The sequence below is a fragment of the Psittacula echo genome, assembly GCF_963264785.1.
Source record: "Psittacula echo genome assembly, contig: SCAFFOLD_93, whole genome shotgun sequence".
In the NCBI taxonomy this organism is placed as follows: Eukaryota; Metazoa; Chordata; class Aves; order Psittaciformes; family Psittacidae; genus Psittacula; species Psittacula echo.
The window spans coordinates 1932-22484 of NW_027664247.1; the positions used below are offsets into that span (position 1 = coordinate 1932).

The window sequence follows — 20553 nt, forward strand, 5'->3', positions numbered from 1 at the left end:
CTCTTCATTAGGGACTGTAGCAACAGGACAAGGGGGAATGGGTTTAAACTTAAATCAGGGAAGTTTAGGTTATATATAAGGAAGAAGTTCTTTACTGTGAGGTTGGTGAGGCACTGCAACAGGTTGCTAAAAGATGTTGTGAATGCTCCATCCCTGGCAGAGTTCAGGGCCAGGCTGGACAGAGCCTTGGGCAACATGATCTAGGGTGAGGTGTCCCTGCTCATGGCAGGGGGGTGGGAACTAGATGACCTTCAGGTCCTTTCCGTAACTATTCTATGATTCGATGATTTTATGATTTGTACTGGACTACACATAAGAAACTTCTAGACTCTGTCTTATGTAAGACATGACAGAGTGTTCTGGGGCACCGGAAGCATGTGTTTATTTACAACCTAATACAATACACCTCAAGTGACTCTAGTTTTTTGGGGGTTTGGTTTTCTTTCTTTTTTTAAGGCTCTTTCAGGGAAATGCAAAGCTTTCACTGCAAAATCAGGCAGGCAGTAATCTCAACTCCCTGCTCAGGTCCTCTGCAATCTGAATTTCAATAGCTGAAAGATGAGCTCAAAAAGCAACATACCTTGTCTGGACCATATAGCTCATTTCCATCTTCTACCCTTGCATTAAGATCTGGGGCAGAATGCAGGAGGTACTGAGTTATCTGGACCCCTTCCTCCCCAGGAATCGAGGCAGCTATGTGGAGAGCAGTTAACCCCCCTAACTGAAAACACAAATATAGCATTAAGACTCCTGTTTATCAGAAGCAGCACTTAAATAGTGATAAATATTATTTTAAGAATAATCCAAGCTCACTCTTCCCATATGCTGCGCCTCACAGACAGCCACCAGAAATCTAGAGCCCAGACTTATAAGAGTGTGGAATACTAAAGGCCCCAGACACTTGGCCTGTTAAAATATCACAACAGCTATAACCAACGTGAGGACCAGCTTTGCAAATATTCCTCAACCACTCACAAGCTTGGCAATCAGAAAACATAGTAAGAAAGAGAAACTTGGAGAGTAAGGAGCTTTGAGTTCTTTCTACTAAAAAACAGAAAAATAAATCTTTGAACAGGATAATCGCTTTAAACAGCTTTCTGGCCATTCTAAAGCTGATTCTGACATGCAAGATATTTTACAGTAGGGCACTGAAGCTGCAGTACACACCTTGAATCCCATATTATGAAATATCATTCAGTAAAACCTTCGATGGAAGCCGCACATCAGACATGGCTCCCCTTTTTAAGAGGAGTTCCACTGCTTCTGCGTCTGCAGCTTTATCAGCAAAGAACAGAAGGTGTGGTGGGGCCCAGGATGCGTTGGGATCTGCACCTCGATGAAGCAGTAGCTGGATTGCTTCCCATCTCTTCTGTCGTCTAGAATTGACATAGAAAATACCAGAATAACATATTAGCACCTTCCAAGAAAAGCTAGTGGACTAAAATGGCTTGCAGGTAATAGACATTACAACTGTCACTTAGCAGAGGGAAGACATGGCAGTCTTTAGGGTCACATCACAACTGTCATACACCAGTCAGGCAACAACATTATGACCTGAAGAGGAGACAGTACAGTCAGTGTATCTCAGCCCTCTAAACTAAAGCAGTGGCATGCAAAGAGCAGTCTCTGCAGTCATGAAAAGCTGCAGCATAGGGACAGGTAAAAAGCTAGGCAAGGTTATCTGCGTCTTTACCAGTCTCACATGTGACTTGTAAAACATTTAGTCTTCGTATTGTTTAATGAAAGAAACAGAGTCCTCCCTCCTGCCATCAAAGACTGCTTGGAAGTTTCTTTCCTCAAGTAAACTTCATTCACCCATCCATCCCAACAAAACAAAGGTCCAGTGTTTCTCTTAAACAAAAGCTGGAACCGGAGCTATGCTAGATTAGGACAGTATATTCCAGGTGCCATCTGCATTTCTATGGAGGCAAACTATCCACACACACAAAAGAATCTGACACCCCTACAAAATGAAGCAGACAGCACTTGGATGCTTGGATATCACCCAGAAATTCCATCACAAAGTGTTCTCACGGTATACTCATCTTTGCAGGCATTGTAATAACTCGGCTTTACCCACAAGCCCTACATTCAGCAGATCTCTATATTCCAATGAACAATATGCGGTATGCACAGTATTTCAGACAACAAGAATCATGGGAGGTGGGAGCATGTTTTACTTTTGTGCCACAAAAGTAAAATGTGGCACAAATAAGGGATGGAGGTCAGAAGGCCAACCACGAACTTTCAGTCTGAGGGGTCTGAGATGTCAAAACGACCTACACTGCCATAAAACCCACACAAAAATTTGGACATCTTTGGTGACTGCTCTGTAAGCAAAGCAAAAAGCAAAATGTGTCCCTTTCAAAGATCCACAAATGCAAAACAGTTGGACTATGTTTCAGCTGACACTGGTGAACAGACACTTGCAGAAAACAACAAGCAAGTTCCTATGTAGTCAAGACTTCAAGTAACAAATATATTCTCCTTCCTCAGGTCTGCACTACACTGCAACTCTCCTTGGCATATTTAGAAGCTTTTCACAATCTTCTAACAAGAAATCTTGTCTTGTTCAAGCATGATGTCCTTTGCTTGAACTGCACTTTTCAACTATAGTCTTTCTCAGTGCTGCCGTGAGCCACATTAGAGCGTATAAACAGTTAGTGGTTTCTACTCGTAAACAAGGTTTGCCCAGTTAAACAATCAAAAAATATCTTTCCTTGCAACGGATGCACATTTATGTGAAATATGTGAAATAATGTTACCTTCTTTTTGCAAAACCATTTATGAGAGTTGGTCTCCCATTTCTAGCGCATGAGACTTACTCTCACACTATGCCTTCAGCATCACTCACAGTTTCTGAGGATTCTGATTTTTCAGTCCACTTAAAGATTAAAAAAAAGAAAAAAGAAGTGTTACTAAAATGAAACAAATCTTCTTCCAGTGCATGACTCAGTATATTAACACACCTGTTAATCACAGCTTTAACGCAATACAGCATATAATGATACTGGAATTTTGTTAAGCGCTGTTAGGGATATAATTTAGAAGTAAATTGTAACTAAGTTTTTGCTTGTTCATTTGTTTTAATTTCTTAAAATAACAGAATATTTCTCTTGTTCAATTTCAGGGCAAGTTCAGGTTAGATATAAGGAAGAAGTTCTTTACTGTGAGGGTGGTGAGGCACTGGAACAGGTTGCCCAAAAAAGAAGTGGGTAAATGCTCCGTCCCTGGCAGTGTTCAACGCCAGGTTGGACAGAGCCTTGGGCAACATGGTCTAGAGGGGTTGCCCGTGGCAGGGGGGTTGGAACTGGATGATCTTAAGGTCGTTTCCGACCCTCACTTTACTATGATTCCATGGTGTCTAAAGCGTGTTCAGAACAGTTGAATCTTTCTTCCAGTATACATCACCTAACTTAAGAGAAAAAGAATTGCTGAAATAACACGAGACACACACAGATTTTCAACCTGCATTAGCTTGCATGAGAATCTGATACTAGGATCTACAAGGCTAATTTTTCCAAATCTGGATGCAAGTTCAACTCAGAGGAAAAGTGAAAGCAGTGTATGTCTACTCGCCAGATCTCACAGACTGCTACAGACAACGACCAACATAGAAAGATCCCCTCTCTACTCCTAATTACCTTATAGTACTATGAGAGGTAATAGCTCTACACTGATTTTCTGTGTCGTTTTCAGCAGCAGTTCTCTCTCACTCCCCTTCTCCCTTTCCCATATAGTTGCCTTGCAACTTTAGCAGTGTTTCGCACGACCACATGATCGTACTCTTGGAACTGGAACAGTGACTTCAGAGCAACCAAGGATTATTTGGTACTTAATTTCCAACAAGTTTCCTCAAAGCACAAGCCTAATCTGTCTAACCTCATGTGAAAGTTCCAGAGGCACCCCTCCATTTCTAGGCTACGCGGAAGCACTTCTAAGACCACACAGTTCCTGCCCAGACCCCTTTTTCAGCTGTTTTCTCATCCTGGCTGGTGAGTCCCAGCATCCTTGCTTTCATTGCTTTCCCATTCCCAGGTTTGTACCCTTACAAAATTCATATCCTGTTCCTACACAGGAAGTAAAAGCAGGTGTTTCATTTTGTGGCAGAAGAAAGGTTAGGGATACGACTCTTCCTTTTTGAGTACTCCCCAAGCATCACCAGACTTCTGACAGAACAATCGCTTCGTAGTAGCCACCTCCATGATGCCAGCAAGGTTACGTAGTACCAGGAGAATCACCTACATCCTACTGTTCTACTTACATTTTTGTAATTCCCATTAACTCTCCCACTGCATCTTCACTGTGTTAAACACCTAGCCAGCACAGCCTCGCATTCTGCTATTGATATAGTGCCTTATTTCAACTGCTGAGTAAGCTTGTAACTGCATAGGAGCATGTTCTTCGACTTAGGAAGTGAGTGCAGTGAGAGCAGAGATTATTCTGCAGTTTCAGAATGTAAAATGTATTAAAGTTCTGAGTTTTATATACAGCAAATTTTAAAAGCAAGCTTGCAGGTTGGCAAAATACTACATTATGATTCTGTTATTTTAGATTAGAAGTAAACAAACCTTGTAACTGTGCAAGCTCCTCTCAGCAATATTAACCTTAAAAGATTCTTCTGGATAAACAAGAATAAAACACATGGAGAGAGCAGATAATCCTTCATCACTACACTTACTCACATCAGCTCCACTATCAAGAAGAAGATTGACAAGAGCATTACGGGAATGCACCTGTAGAGGGGAAGCATCCATATTTGCATATATAAGTACACACTTCTTGCCTGGGACATGGAAAGAACTGACAGCACAATTTTGAGGTAATGATGCTCTACACTGTTTATCTAATTCACATTGATATTTTCCTCAAAACAGAAGCTCAATGTCTTACAGGGTTCAGAACATAACTTTTTTGGTTAATTTCAACTAATGGATTTTGCAGGAATTCATCGAGGTTTCATGCACAGAGAGACTAGAAATGACTGAGACGGCTATAGGAGAAATACAGTGTTCTAAATTATCTAGCTTCTGCTTGGCATTTACAGTGAATGCTGAGTATTGAGGCAGCTGACAGAAAAACAAAGAAAAAGGCAGGGGGAGAGATTGCATCCCCCTCCTACAGAAACTGGAGTTGTACATGCGTAGTTTCAGCCACAACCGCTTTTCAGCAAAAACAAAACAACTCTGTGTGCATCTGATTTCAAATAGGATCAAAAATAATAAGGGCACAATCACATCCAAGAACATAGATCTAGCCCACTGCATAATCACAACCTGAAATCAAACCTGACATTTGAAATCACTGCTAATATTTACTGAAGGGCTTCTTTTAGGTTCTTTGTTTACCATGGGGGTTGGCACGATACCAGTCATTACAGACACTACTCATGCCACACCGCTTTTCTGGGTTTCCTGCTTGTTGAACATTCCTTCATACTATGTAATGAAACAAGAGAAAAAATTAATCCAGCCTACTACGCCAGGAATTTTCTCATCATGTGGTAAAGAGTCATGCTTAGAATCTTACAGCCGCAGCAGCAAGTGCTGTGTATCCATGTTTGTCAGCTATGTCTGGATGAGCAAGCCCGTTCCTCAGAATCGCAGAGACCCCATCATAGTCTCCTCTTGCTGCCTTCTTAATTAGCTGCTCCGAGGCAAGTTCTCTGGGGCCTGAAGGCCCATAAGCATTGCGGGCTCCACTGAGAATGAGGTTGACATCTGAATTGAACTCCACTTGACAGCGCCTAGAAAAGGAGAGAAAAGCACAGCACATTTAAGCAGCTAGGTACTCTTGGACCACTACTGCAGCTAAAGAAAATGCATCAAGAATAAAATATGCTGGTCCGCAAGATGGGAAAATAAGGCCAGCTATCATTTTAAGAGCTATTTTAGATAGTGTGAGCTTGCTTATATTAATGGGGTGCTGGCAGTAGCATATAGATTTTATCTAGACAAGTTAAAAGTATTTTAGTAGATGTTTGATGGACGGGTAAGAAAACAAAATCTAACTACCATGTGTTTTTATGACCCAATTTATCATGCACAGTCATGACATTTGTTTATGATCTAATTTTCATCACCTGCTTTAACTATGACTATAAAATATACGTATGTAGCTTGTGTTCCTATCAGAAAAGCAAACAAGGAAATCCTCCGTGTGCTCAAAAAGCATCTGCACATACAAGTACCAAGCTACATAAAAACTGATGTGCAGTTGGCAGTTCTACTAGCTGTCGACTTTTTTGTTACAGCGTATTTTGAATAGCCTTGAAGAAGAACAAGAGTCAAGACAACCACAAAGAGTTATCAATATCCATATTTTCAGTACTTTTGAAAACCTGGCGCTATGCTTCCCCATATTTTTTTTTCTATGCCAGACTACACTCTCCGGACAGCGAAGGTCAGAACAGGTCTCTACAGCCCTTGACTCCCAATTCTTTTCAAAACTGGACTTCCAGAAACCCTGACTTGTTAATGAGTAATGGGATTATTTTTCTAGGTGTGACCAGGATAAACCCAATGTTTAACTTAAAGGAATAAAATCTATAAATTGAGAGATGAATATGTTATTTGCTTCCTTTTTTAACAAAAAACAACCCTTATTGGCAACTTGTAATCTCAAGGCCACAAAACCCAATCTCGAGTGCAGCTTTTATCCTGCAACGTAAATTTGAAAACAACAAACACCCATGGGTAGTAATTGTTAAAAATCCACACATAATAAACAAATCATCAGCAGTTACCTCTGCTTATGCACGTGCATCTACCTTCGAACCAGCAGGGAGGTTACATTTGCAACAGGCCAAGGGTCCTCCTCAGGCAGCTTCTTCTGAAAATACAGAGCATCACACTCTCCAGGAAGGAGTGAGTCAGAGTAAGACGATCCATGTTACGAGAATATGCAAAGACTCCTTCAGGTAAAATATCATTACCATCAAAAGGGAGATGCTTATAGTTACGGAGAAATGGGTCTTCCTCAAGTGAAATATACCCCTTCTGAGATCTGTCATCAGTGTACCTGTAGTGCGCTGGATAATCCAAGACAGGAAAATAACCAGGTACTTCAGTACATAGCTTAATTAGATGATCTCTGAGCCACAAGCCAACATCCTGACAGCCATCTGGATAGCTCTCAACCCCTGGTCCAAATCGCTCATCAGATTTGTACAGCCCCTTAAGAAACAAGTAAACTCACGAGTATCAGTCAGAGAGCAAACAATTTGTACAGTTAAAGTCTGGATTGTATTTAAACCAATCTGGCTGCTTTTGGCCTTACTGGTCCACTTACTATTGACAGAGCAATAACTGCCAAAGCCAATCTGAACAGCAAAGCCTTCACGTTCACTTTGGTCTATTAACAGCAAACACAAATCTTCCAGCACACGAACAGTGGAAGGCCCTAAATTTAACTACAGTAGGATGTATATGTTTAGATTACAATTCCTGATGCTTTTAAGGCCTAGGCAAGATTTTATTTTAATTTTATTCTGTGATCAATTTTAGATTGCAGCCTTTTGGTCCAGGACAGGTTTTTGGTTAGATTTTACTGCCTTCTCAAAACAAACATTTCTGAAACACATCTGGCGCAGACACAGATTCTGGAAATGGCACGTTTCTTTTCTTACAATGTAACTAAATTTAGGGTATCTATAGTCTTGCAAGCATGACACGACATGCCAACGGAAGAGTCTCAGCAGCAAATAGTGCACTACAGGACAGGAGTTGCAGTCTTCCTACAAAAGGTATCCTAGTTTGACCTTGACACTGTGGTAGGTAAGGCATAAACATCATCAAATTCAAGCAGACTCATGCGTATCTGGACCACACAGATGGTTCGAGACAGGTTCACACTGAGCTATCACAACCTCAAAACAGCCATTTGGAGCAAAAATCAGCAACTTCACACTGAGCTGTTTAGCTACACAGATAAATGAGTAGGACAAAAGCACTATCACTGGCAGAATATACTGGCAAGAATAAAATTCTGAGTATGGTTATGATCTCAAGTTTCTCTGTTTTCGCCCGAGCTTTAGATTTTACATCATATACTCAAACTAAAGCTCTCCTAAATCTGTAATTAACGCCACATTATCAACACTGAGCAAGAATGCTGTGTTCTTGTTGATGTCTCCTCAGTGTTGATTGGCCCTCTAAATGCAAACACTGTTATGTTGTTTCTCTCTATGTTTTAGATTATTTGAGGAATTGCAGAGATACCCAGGGATCAGCAGGAACAGGTGGGCACTGTTCCCCTACACTTGGGACTGGTCAGATATACCTTTTAGGAAAATAAAGAAGGACTGCAAGCTCTTAGAAAACAAGATTTCCAGCTTCTACTAGCAACATCAGGGCTGAAAATGATGCAAACCAGCCAACTAGCTACCTGGAAACTTCAGAGTGCTATCTTCACAGTTTCCTAAAATGCAGTGCTTTTCCAGTTTCTAATTCATCCTAATATGCCTTTTGAGAGTACTGTCTAACAAATAAGCTCTTCATCAAAGAAGGAGAATAAATACCCAAATTACATACATTAGATACGTGAACAAGAAACTTTTCCAGGCAGCACTGGTGAGGCTGCACCTCAAATACTGTGTTCAGTTTCAGGCCTCTCACTACAAAAAAGGCATTGAAGTGCTGGAGCTGGTCCAGAGAATGGCAGTGGAGCTGGTGAAAGGCCTGGAGCACAAGAGTGATGAGGAACTGGGGGTGTTTAGCCTGGAGAAAAGGAGGCTCAGGGGAGACCTTACCACTCTCTACAACCACCTGAAAGAAGGCTGTAGTGAGGTGGGGGTTGGTGTCTTTTCCCAAGTAGAAAGAGAAAATGGCCTCAAGTTGCACCACAGGAGGTTTAGTCCGGATATTAGGAAACATTTCTTCCCTGAAAGGGCGGTCAGGTCTTGGAACAGGCTGCCCAGGGAAGTGGTGGAGTCACCATCCTGGAGGTATTTAAAAAGACATGTAGATGTGGCACTTACGGATATGGTTTAGTGGTGGACTTGGCAGTGCTGGGTTAATGGTTGGACTTGATGATCTTAAGGGTCTTTTCCAGCTCAAATGATTCTATTATCATCTCCTTCGGTATTTCCCCATGGGAAAGTTGAGTACAGAAGCTAAGCTGTTGAAATAGCACCCTAACTCATGGGAGATCAAAGCATGACAATTTTGCTCTAAAGAACTAAAATACTAAGGGAGCTACTCGGAAAAAAAAAAAAAAACAACCAAAAAACACCAAACCAAACCACTGCTGACTTTGAAAGGCACAGGAATTGCAGTATTAGCACAGCAATTTCCCAGTTCCCTGAAATTTTCTGACATCCTTCCATTCCAGCATCCCATAGGCTTCTACACGGCCAAGATAAACAGCTCCTGTGAATTTGGAACCATCAGGCCTGTAGTTAACCCCATTTCTGTGGCGGTGGCCTATGTACAACTTTCCCACATATCTCTGTAATCCACAAAAGAGGACAAGACAAGAAGAATGATACAACTGATAGGACAAAAATAAGTGAAATTGCATTCTTACTGCAGCAGAGCAGGACTAACAAGATGCAGGCAACTGACACATGAAGAGGATGAATCTGTTACACAGTTAAGACTGGGAACAGTCTCAATGTCACTTTAGTTGTGGGCTTCAAAGCCCAGCCAAGATTTTACCAATTTCTCTAGAAGCTCTTCCATCACATAGCAATCAGTAGTCCATACTACTTCAGTAGATGTATCTCAGTGTTCATATTCTCATTGCTAAATGACAGAGGAGAAACCAACATCTATTCAATCATTCAACAGCTGTCCTAAAGACCGGTATGCCAATATACCTTCAGCATTCTGCATTCAAAACAAAAGGTAAAAGTCTTCAACTGCCAGATGCATGTGAAGTGACTGGATTATTAAAACTTTACACACCACTTGCTTTAAAAGTGCTCCAAAACTGCCACTTTAACCCTTCCGGAGAACGCACTGATGAAATTTTGTACCATAGGCAAACAAAGTGCTGGGCTGTATGAAAGTGGCTGATGCGCAGTAAAAAAGTTGTCCATAACCCCCTCTCTTCTGTGAAGAAAACCTTAGCTACCAACCTGCTCATCTGACTGTACCTGACTGAAATCTGATAGTCATTGATTTCAGCCACAAACACTTCAAGGTATTCACCACTTTGAAGCAAAACCAAGCATTTGGAAGATATTTTATATAAATCAATCAAAAATTGTTAATTAAAAGCAAAAACCACTTAAATAACAATCTCAATTCTTCACTTCTTCTGTTGCATTAAAAATAATCATAAAGTATGCAGCCTTGCCACAGTCTTGGCACTTTGTGGCATAAAAGGAGCGACTGCCCCTGGCTTAAAACAAAAGAACATTATGGTGCTAATAACAGCACTCACAGAAACCATCTACCATCTTCTCTGGGACTGAGGACAGACTGAGTGGTCCGAGGGAGAGAACAGAGGGTGTTATGTGAAACCGTGGAGCTCAGTTTTTATTTTCACAGTGGACGTGTTACCAACCCAGACACGGACTGACAGGAACACCAAGAAGAGCAGTGAGGGCTGATTCCCCAGGTGAACGTGCTCTCAGACATCACACGGATGCTGTGAAAGCTCTTGCCTTACTCAGAATAAGCTCAAACTGAGTTTGGCACCAGTAGAGGGCGAGCAGGGAGAGAAAGCCCAGGGAAGGCGGCATCCGAGCCGCTCTTCTTCCAAGGAGGAAGCAGGGCCTCCTGACCGCCCCTCCCCTGCCCACGGACGGGCAGGGCTCCCAGCGAACACACGCTGGGGGACACGTGGCCACGGCGCATCACCGACAGCCGTCCGGGGCCCGCGGAACGCTCGTACCCGGGTGGCAGAGCGGGGGGCCTCCGGCGGTCTCTCCCCGCAGCCCAGCATCAGCACCGCGCACGTTGCCGGTCCCCGGCCCGCGGGGCAGGCCCTGCCTGGAGCTGTGGCCACAGCTAGCCGCCCTCGCCTCTTCCGTGCCCTTGGCCGCCAGCAGAGCGAAAACTCGCCCCACATCGACGGCCATGGCCGCGCCCCCGACAACACTGCCGACTCCGCCTGGTGGGGTGCGAGGCCCCAGATCATGGCCGGCGCCTTGCCGTGGACACCCCGGCGGCCTCGCCCGGGCTGGGGCCTAGAGGGAGGCCCGCGTAGCCACCCTGCGCCGCCCCCCCGCGGCAGTACCGTATAGGACAGCAGGCCTGACCGTGAGCCCGGCCCTGCTCACTCCAGCCCTTTGGCCTGCTCTTTCTGCCAGCGCTCGTCGTCTCTTCTGCAGACTCTCGCAGCTCTCCTGGCCGCCTTGCTCAACCTTGCTGTGAAATACGAGCTCACTCCTCTAAACGAGATAACAGGGTTTTATTGAGGGACAGAGTCAGTAAAGCAAAAGCAACAGCGCTGGGTGCACGACCGTAGCCAGAGGCGCGCTGGTGAGCATTTGTTACAGGTTTATATACTTTCACTATTGCATTACCCAAATACATATTCATAATTCCCGCGTATAGGCAGGGAATATTATATCTAGCTCCAGGACCTTATTATCATAAGTCTCCTCCTCTTGGCATCTGCGCGCTGCTCTGCGGTGATTGTGGGCAGGGGTCTCGAGGATGAAGTAAGCAGTCTTCCTCATGTGAGGAGGGGTCTTCAAGATGAAGTAAGCAGTCTTCCTCACGGTGTACTCTTCACCTTTGGCACACTTGGATGCCCCAGTAATCACAGAACTAGCTGAACCCAGCCGTATCTGTAATTCTTCTGATAGCTGGCAAAGATTTAGAACAGCGTGACCTTCCTGCAAAATTTATTGCAGGAGGGGCAGACAGGGAGTATCCCAAGCTAGCAGATGTTTGGGAGCTTCTGTCTCTAAACTAACTGATAAGTAGAAGGATAGTGTGAAATAACTCATTCAGGTTTAGTCAGGCCACTAAATTCCACAGACTTACAACACAAACATTGATCTTTCTCTTCGACCTAAGTTAGGCTAAAAGTACTTTAGCCCTATGTTGTCCAGGCACTAGCATTCCTCAAATCAAAACACACACAACCCTTTTCTTTTATTTTTACAAATTCTTTTGTTGTTTGACTCCATTTTGCTCAAGAGTCCTGGCCATTTTCAACTTGTTGCCTAATCTTGTGTCTTCAGCGAGCTTTGTTTCTGTTACTGCGAACTCACACAGTTACATCCACGTAGTAACACCTATGATTTGCGAAAGCCAGTACATTTATGTGCTTATCACAAATGAATATGCATGTTTGTGTGTAATAAATATCTGCTTGCTTAACCCCTCGGTGTGCAAGTCAGGAGGAGTGACCCCCCTTGCAGCCGGCGCCATGATAAACATACCTGCTTTATAACTCCCTTTGAGTTGTAGAGTCTCATTCCGTGCATCAGTTTCTTTTCTCAATAATCTTGTAAAAAGTATTAAAGTCTTGTTTTTGCAGTTAGCCGAAAGATGGCGGTTAAGGCGTGAAAACTTTGGCAGGAGCTGGGTTAGTGCTTACAGTGTAGGGAAGCCATCCCACACAAGCAGGTTGGCGAGGCGCGGTTGGGGGTGGGAGGGTAGTGAGCTCTCAAAGGAAGTAATGCACTCTGTACCCAGGGGTGGACTTGGTGTGGGTAACTTAGGCACTTCAGATAGGCTGTAAACCTTGGAGTACCTAGCCAATAGGGAAACAAGGGAGGGACTCTGCGGTCGGAGGTGGGCCATCAAAAGGTCATAAAAGCCTTGTGACCAGGGTGTGCCTCCTTACTACAAGGCCTGTTTTTGCAAAAACTTGAAATAAAGAGATGCTTCACTGTTGTGTCTAAGCTGAGCCTTTACAAGAAGCATTTTTAAGTTTCTAACAATCCTACGGCAAGCACAGGCCACTTTGTGAAAGCCAAGTCAAATGAAGCTATTTGAAAGTTGTTCCTAAGGAGCAGGCAACTTCCATGTTGCCCCACGGGAGCCCAGAGGGAGCCCTGCTCAGCCCCACTGTGACATCATAGAACTGGGCACCCATACAGCGTGGTGGGGCAGGGAGAGAGCCCACAGCTGCGCGTGACTGTTGCCCTGAGCAGGGACACTCCTGTGGACGGGCAGCGCGGAGCTGCTGCTGGAGCTGGTTTTGCCTGAGGAGCCCAGATTGCTGAGGCTTAGGAGGAAGAGCTGAGCAGGGAGGCTGCCTTTGCCCAGAGATGGAAAGGAGAAAGGCATCACGGAAAAGAGGCCAAGGGGCCTTAAACGTCTCCTTTGAGAGCGAGACTGACCAGCAGTCAGTAGGAGAGACTGCAGGGCAGAGCCACCGCCAGGCGACTAGGTACGAAGTTGGCTGCTCGTGCCTGGGGCATCAGGTTAGGACGGTAGCTGGGACATGGCCTAATACAGCCAGCAGGTCATGGATCAGCATGGGGAAGCTGACAGCCACTTCTGCACAACAGCCCTGTGCATTGCCAAGCCCCCTTCTGGTGGGCCTTGGCTGAAAGCATAGCTTGCTCTCCCAGCCAAAAGGCAGTGTGCAGCAGGGGCTTCCTTATACTGTGAGGGCTGGGGCCCAGCTTTGCCCGGGGGAGGGGGGTCCCAGCCCCTGGCACCTCAGGTTGGTCTCCTGGGACCCGCCTGACTGACAGAGGGAGGCTGCATGGGGAGGAGAGCTCAGCCCCAGGAAAGAGGTGCGGGATAGTGGTTGGGGCAGCAGTCCGTGCCCCCTGTGTGAACAGCCACTGAGAGGAGCTGCTGAGAGGCATGTTGGGGCAGGGAACACGGAGGGAGGGGATGAGAATCAGGCTGTGCTGCGGCGTCACCGAAAGTCGGTAGAATAAGACTCCTTAACACCAGCCATAGAATCCTAGAACAGTTAGGGCTGAAAAGGACATTAAGATCATCTCGTTCCAACACCCCTGCCATGGGCAGGGACATCCTGCCCTAAATCACCCTTCAGATACTGGAAGGCTGCTCTGAGGTCTCCACGCAGCCTTCTCTTCTCCAGGCTGAACAGCCCCAGCTTTCTCAGCCTGTCTTCATACAGGAGGTGATTGAGCCCCCGATCATCCTCGTGGCCCTCCTCTGGACTTGTTCCAACAGTTCCATGTCCTTTTCATGTTGAGGACACCAGAACTGCACACAATACTCCAAGGGAGGTCTCATGAGAGCAGAGGAGAGGGGCAGGATCACATCCTTCGACCTGCTGGTCGCTCTCCTCTTGATGCAGGCCAGGATACGGTTGGCTTTTTGGGCTGTGAGCGTCCACTGAAGCCGGCTCGTGCTCATTTTTCTCATCAAATGTAGCATTAAGAAGCAGGCATTATTTATTATGGCACCCGATGCATGGGGGAATTGCTCCACCAAACGTGCATGTCGATTCTTACAGATTTCTTGCTTATGAGAATTCATCTCATACATATACGTTATAATTCTCAGGGACCTTGTGCATAATTTCTTCCCAGAATTAACTGACGTAGGTTGCAACCTACTAGAGCATGCATGGTAGCTCGCTCTGGCGGTCGTAGGGGTCGTTACTTCTCTCTTGTCTTCCTCGGGTTATTCAAAGGTCACACGGAGGATGATGAAGATGTGATAGTTCATCTTTTTCTCGCTGTAGCAATCCTCCACACCACAGTGTCAGATGTCCTTCTTGATTGCCTGCAAGAGCTGGTTCTCTGTGAAGCACATGTATATATTATAATGTGTTTCCATGGTATGAATGGGCTACTTTTAGCTGAGTTTGCAAGCCTCGAGTCACTTAAAACAATTGAGCATTGTAGGAGCGGTTTTAGATGTATTATCAGGGTGCGCTTCCAGTGGTGGAGACTGCTGCTGCTGCCACCAGCTTTTTCCTCTTCCTCCACTGCAGGCCTGTAAAGCAAAGGCTGGGGAAAGGAGAGAGGGGGCCCCTGGAAGCAGCCCAGCTGTGCTGTCCTCTCTTGCTGCAGCTGGAACATCTCTTGGGAGGCTTCCACAGGCTTAGATCTGGCAAGGGCCTTGGTCCTCACAGCGTGAGCGCTGCGAGCAATTGGCATCTTTTTCTCTTCCTCCCACAGGAGCCTTTTCACAGAGGTGGAGCTGACGAAACGCATTTCTCAGTCCAATCCCAGCTCATCCGCTCGAGGGCCACCAAAGTGTCATGACAAGGCCACAGCACTTGCAAGTAAGCTCAGCACTGGTTCTTGCTGCAGAGTCCTTGGGGGTGAGCTCCGAGAGCTGCACTGTGCCACAAGCCTGGCAAAATGTCACGAGTGGCTGGAGAAATGCAGGCTGCCCTGCTCTTCACCCCAGAGAGGTGGTGCCTAGGACTCGGTGCTTGCCTCCCTGCAGGGAGCCAAAACACTCTTGGCTGAGCATCCTGGAGAAGAGACCTCAAGAGAGAGGCCTAACTTTTCTCTGGTTTCTTTGCCCAGGGACGGTCTTCAGCCTTGTTTGCCGCCCAGCAAGTATCCTTGCATCCCCGTGGAGATACTTGCTGATCATGTGCATCTTCACTGTGTATGTACTACCTGTTCCTGCTGTTGGGCTTTTGGGGAGGCGGTAGCCTCATGCTGCAGGGGTCAGGGTGCAGGGAGGGAGGGGGTGAGAACTGGGCTGTGCTGCCGGCTGTGCTTCAAGCAGTGGGGACTGCTGCTGCCGCCGCCAACTTCTTGCTCTTCCTCCACTGCAGGCTGCATCTTTGCTGTAAAGCAAAGATGGGGAGAGGAATATGTATGTAACTACATGTTTCTGTGTTGGATACGGGGAGCAAGAAGACGTCTGAGGGCCGGTGCAAGCAAAGGGGAGAGCAAGGGGTGTTCCTCAGCCAGCTTCCCACTCTCACGAGCACTGCTCGTCTTGTGGCCATTCTCAGGGAGAGCCAAGAGTAAAGCCCCTGGGCGGTCTCACTGCCACACATTCGCCAGAGGCCCAGATTTTGGTCATGGTAGGACAAACTGCTGTGTAGCCAGATGCAGGGGTGCAGAGCCAACAGTCTTGATTTGCTCAACCTCTTTACTTTCTGGGAGTAGTGAGTCCTGGAGTTCTTTTGGGGAAGAGCTGCTGGCAGTTTTGAAAGGTGTGGACAGAAAGTGTTCCTTCTGGGCGCTTCCCTGGCAGCTGTCTGTCAGCAGCAGGCTTCCAAAACAGTGGCTTTCCTGCCTGGAAGTGGTAATGCCGCTGCTTTGCTCAAAACCTGGCTCATTGACAGACATAGGACACCCTCCTTTTTCAGGCAAAAGATGGCTGTGCACAAGAAGAGGTGCTTGAAATTCATTATCTTCTTGCTTCCGATGGTTCTTGGTGAGTCTGCCTGAGCACACATTTGAGAGTAACAGCCTGGTTGTGCTGGATGCCAGCTTTTCTTTTTGGCCCATACGTGTGGAAACTCGCGGGGTCCAAGTGCTTCTGGAGTGCGTCCTTGACAAGGACTTGCTTTTCAGCTACCAGTAAGACTGGTAGCCTCCCAGCCATGCTGCTGCACTGGCCACAGAACCAAAGGGTTTGCTTAGTCTGCAAGCCTGCGAGAGAAGGGAGTATGTATTTCCAAGCCTGAACGGGGGGATACCCAGAGGGGCTGTGCAGGGTGACTGATGCCCCTCCTGATACCTCTCCTGGCTGATGCAGCCTGGTCTCGGGGCTCACAGAAGCAGTAAGGGGAAATGGGGAATAGCTCTGGGTCACCGAGCACACCTGAAGATCGTGGCTACACAGTGCCCTGAAGCCTGTGGTGATGGCTTCCAGTCAGAGGCACGTCCTCTCTCTGCACCCCATGTTCCCCACCTCCTCGGCTTACCTGCTGCCCCAGCCACAAGGCAACCAGGAGGAGACCACGGTGCTGCAGGGATCACTAGCAACCCAGGTCAAGTAACTGTCTCTTGGTGATGTGTATTGCAGCTGGTGTTTACTGTGGGACCTCCCTGCCAGTGTGGACAATGCGGGCAGAGGCACAGAGAGAGGTTGGTGACCCTTTGGGACAGGCAGCTCCTGCAAGGGAGCAGTGCTGACAGTGGCTGGCTAAATCATGGGCTTCTCTGTGTGCACACAGAGTGACCCAAAGAAGCAGCAGCTTTTGCCGGGGCTTCCTAGGGAAGCCTCTCCTGAGAAGCCCCAGCAGCTCTGGGAGTGGATACTCTAACAGAGCGTTTTTCCCTTTCAGGATCTGACATGGGCATCTGCAGCAGAAACAAAGATGCTGAGGTAAGAGATGTTTCCTGGGCTGGAATTGATCTGTACAGAAGCATCAGCCAACCTGTCACGGTTTAATCCCGGCCGGTAACTCAGCACCACGCAGCCTCTCGCTCACTCCCCCTCTTCTCTCTCCCCGTGCTCCCCGAGGGATGGGGAGGAGAATCGAAAGAATGTAGCTCCCATGGGCTGAGATAAGAACAGTCCAGTAACTAAGGTATAACACAAACCGTTGCTGCTACCACCAGTAACAATAATGATGAAGGGAATAACAAGGGAAGAGAATACAACCGCTCACCATCCGCGGACCGATACCCAGCCCGACCAGAGCAGTGATCGAGCCCTTCCGGGTAACTGCTCCGGGTTTCTATAGTGGGCATGAAGTGCTGTGGTATGGAATACCTCTTTGGCTAGTTTGGGTCAGGTGTCCTGTCTCTGCTTCTTCCCGGCTTCCCTTCCATCCTGGCAGAGCGTGAGACTCACAAAGTCCTTGGTCAGAGTAAACATTACTGAGCACCAACTAAAAACATCGGTGTTATCAGCGCTGTTCCCAGGCTGAAAGTCAAAAGCACAGCGCTGCACCAGCTACTGAGAAGGAGAAAAATGACTGCTACAGCTGAACCCAGTACAGCCTCGTGCTACCTGCACCCATTTTTCTAACAGCCACGGTTCCCGTACTTCCCTCTGGCCATTGCCTTTCTTTCAGCCTGGGGAGGAAGGGAAGCATTCACAAAGCAGAAACCCCCTGTGTCTCTGCTCCTTGCTGAGCTCAGACGCTCCCAAGGGAATGGGCTGCTCTCTGACAACATCTGCTTTCCTGTTCCTGCAGGAATTTGCACACCTCTTTGACAGAGCAAACCCAAAAGTTGCAGCTTCTGCTGGAGGAGATGGCTCATCTGGAGGTGGAGATAAGCAGTTTGAAGAAGGTAACCCTGCATTTTGGAGAAGAAGGCTTGGCTGGGCAGAAGCCCTGAGGAAGCACTCCTTGGGATTAGTAGTGGGCTCAGCCTGCTGGCCGCAGCAAGCCAGCCTTTGCCAGGGGATTGCTGGGTGAGCTGTGGCACTGCCCAGGCCCTTCTCTGGGCCCAGGTTAACTGGTGCTTTAGGCAATGCGGGTCTTCCAACAGCCTTCCCTTGGCACGGGCACCTCCGGCTGCTGTGGCTGGGCCCTGAGCAGCAGTGAGACCCAGGCCCTCTCCCATGGCCAGCCATCGTGGGCATGGCCTGAGCAAGGAAGGTGGGACAAAGGGAGTGAGGACACCATGGTCGTGGCCGCAGATACTGTGCTCGTGACTCACGTCAGCTGCAGGCTCTGAGCTTACTGGACAAGGCGTGCCTTGTGTTTCTGACACTGACCCTTTGCCTTTCTGGGTGCTGGCAGCCATGCTGAACTGCCTGCTGATGTGCTCGTTTTCTGTGCTTGTTTGCGTCTTTCCCAGGAGAGTCAGGAGGTGAACCAGGCAGCGCTGGAGCTGGCTTCGGAAATCTACGTCGAAAGATCTGACTGGGCCCTGAAGAGTGCTGGTATGGACACAGCAGCCCATTCTCCTTGCCATGCACTTGTCTGTAGCACTCCCCAAAGGAGGATGTCCTGCAGGTGCTGCTCTCCAAAGCAGGGGAGCTGAAAGCAGGGGAGCTTCATGAGATCCGAGAGCAAGTCTGTGGCAGTGGCTCTCTTGGATTCCCTCCTGGTGCCACCTCTGCGCAGGTGCCTCTGGCACTGCCCCACACACATTCCAGGGCTGATGGAGGGGCTCCTTTCCTCATCAATGCATTTGGAAAGGGAACGGATGGCTCATCCTTTATTGCCCACACAGCAAGCCCTCAGCTTTGGTCTGCTGTCATTCACCGGCACCCTCAGACCTTCTACTTGTGGTGCTGAGAGGAGCAGACACCAGGCGTACGGGTGCTGCCGTCCTGCGCAGCTGGCACCCCTACCAGCATGGAGATGAGGAGAGGACTGAGAGACACGGAGCTGTCCAGCAGCATCAGAAAGAGGGTCTGAGCACGGGGTCCTACTCTGTGGCCTCTTGCAGTCACCTGCTCTCCCTTCCTTACAGGTGCCATCATTGACATGCAGAGAACTTCAAAGACTTATGACTGCAAAGAGAATTGGGTCTGCAGGCTTTCACGGTTCTTCCACGCTCCCAACTCTCCTGATCTGATTTTGCAGGTATTGTAGCAGAAATCACCGGTGCATGTTTCCTTCCTGTGGAGCTGGGGACTGACCTTAGGGGTTGTCCTCTCAGTCCAGTGGTGATGCTCAAGCCCACAGTGCTGATCTGTTGCCTGAAACCAAAGCTTGAACTCAGGGCTGGGCTTGATAGAAAGCAGTGGTTCCCCTCAGGAGGGGAACAGAGCTCAGCTGCTGCATCTTGCCCACAGTCCTCTGTCACGGCTGGGTGAACGACTTTCTCCCTGGTGACCTCATTTCCATACTCACCCCTAACAGTACCTTTTTGGGGTGGGAGGCAGGGGGTCCTCTGCAGAGCCACTGGGCACAGAGGTGTATCTGTAAGGCCCGAACTAGGTTGGCTTAGTAACAGGGATTCTCCTCTTTCCGTAATACCGAGAGGCTGCTGCGTTTGCCCATTTCCCCAGACGTGCCTCATTTTCAAGCTGGAATAGACCCCCCAGACACACCAGCACCTGTGCTTCAAGCTACATGAGCAGCTGTGTTGAACTGAACGTGGGCTCACCTTTCATTGCTCTCACATTCTGATTGCAGCCGGATATTTCGCCAGGAAAGTGCTGGCCTTTACAAGGGCACCAGGGCCAGGTGGTCATCAGGTTGCCCGCACGAGTTCATCTGACTGCTGTCAGCGTGCAGCACATCTACAAAGAGGTCTCTCCATCTGGGACCGTCCTCAGTGCCCCCCGAGACATCGCTGTCTTTGTAAGTCTCTGCTGGGTGCTGCTGGCTGGCATGTGGCCCTGGGGGAAAGCTGTGACTGGAACTTGCTTGCTTTGTGCATCCTTGGAGGTTCGTGTCCTGCTTTCTCCTAAGCCCTGCAGCGCACTTGCAGGATACTTCAGGGGGTCTAGAGGTTCCATCCCTCTCAGGACTCGTTCTGGTGAGAGCACCTTGAAGAAAACACAAGGTGGAGACAGTGCTTAACTGCTGCTAGAGCCCCAGGAGAGGCTGAGTAGATAACAGCCCACGCAGCATGTGCCGATCCAGCACACACAAACATCCTCTTTGTTGGAACAAGCCTGAGCTTCTCTCCTTCCTCCTTGTGCTTTTCCCTCGAGGGAGTGAATGTGGACAGAGAAGAGGAAACTCTCCTTGGGATGTTCGTGTATGACGTGGCAAAAGAGGCCATTCAAACCTTCCCTCTGAAGGTACGGTCCACGCAGGAGGGCAAGATGCCCAGGAGAAAACCAGGAGTGCCTGCAAGTCCGTGGCAGGAAGAGCGTGAATGCTCTC

At 47.7% G+C, this 20553-nt stretch overlaps 1 pseudogene across 1 annotated transcript; it reads right to left on the reverse strand.

The window, feature by feature from the left end:
• Nucleotides 1–580: 580 nt before the first annotated feature.
• On the reverse strand, nt 581–9944 carry LOC308232590 (ankyrin repeat and MYND domain-containing protein 1-like; annotated as a pseudogene). The gene is made up of 7 exons: nt 9301–9944; nt 6746–7175; nt 5530–5746; nt 4572–4736; nt 2832–2884; nt 1205–1376; nt 581–721 (listed from the first exon to the last, which is right to left on the reverse strand). The product of its transcript is annotated as an ankyrin repeat and MYND domain-containing protein 1-like (transcript).
• Between the last annotated feature and the right edge of the window lie 10609 nt (nt 9945–20553).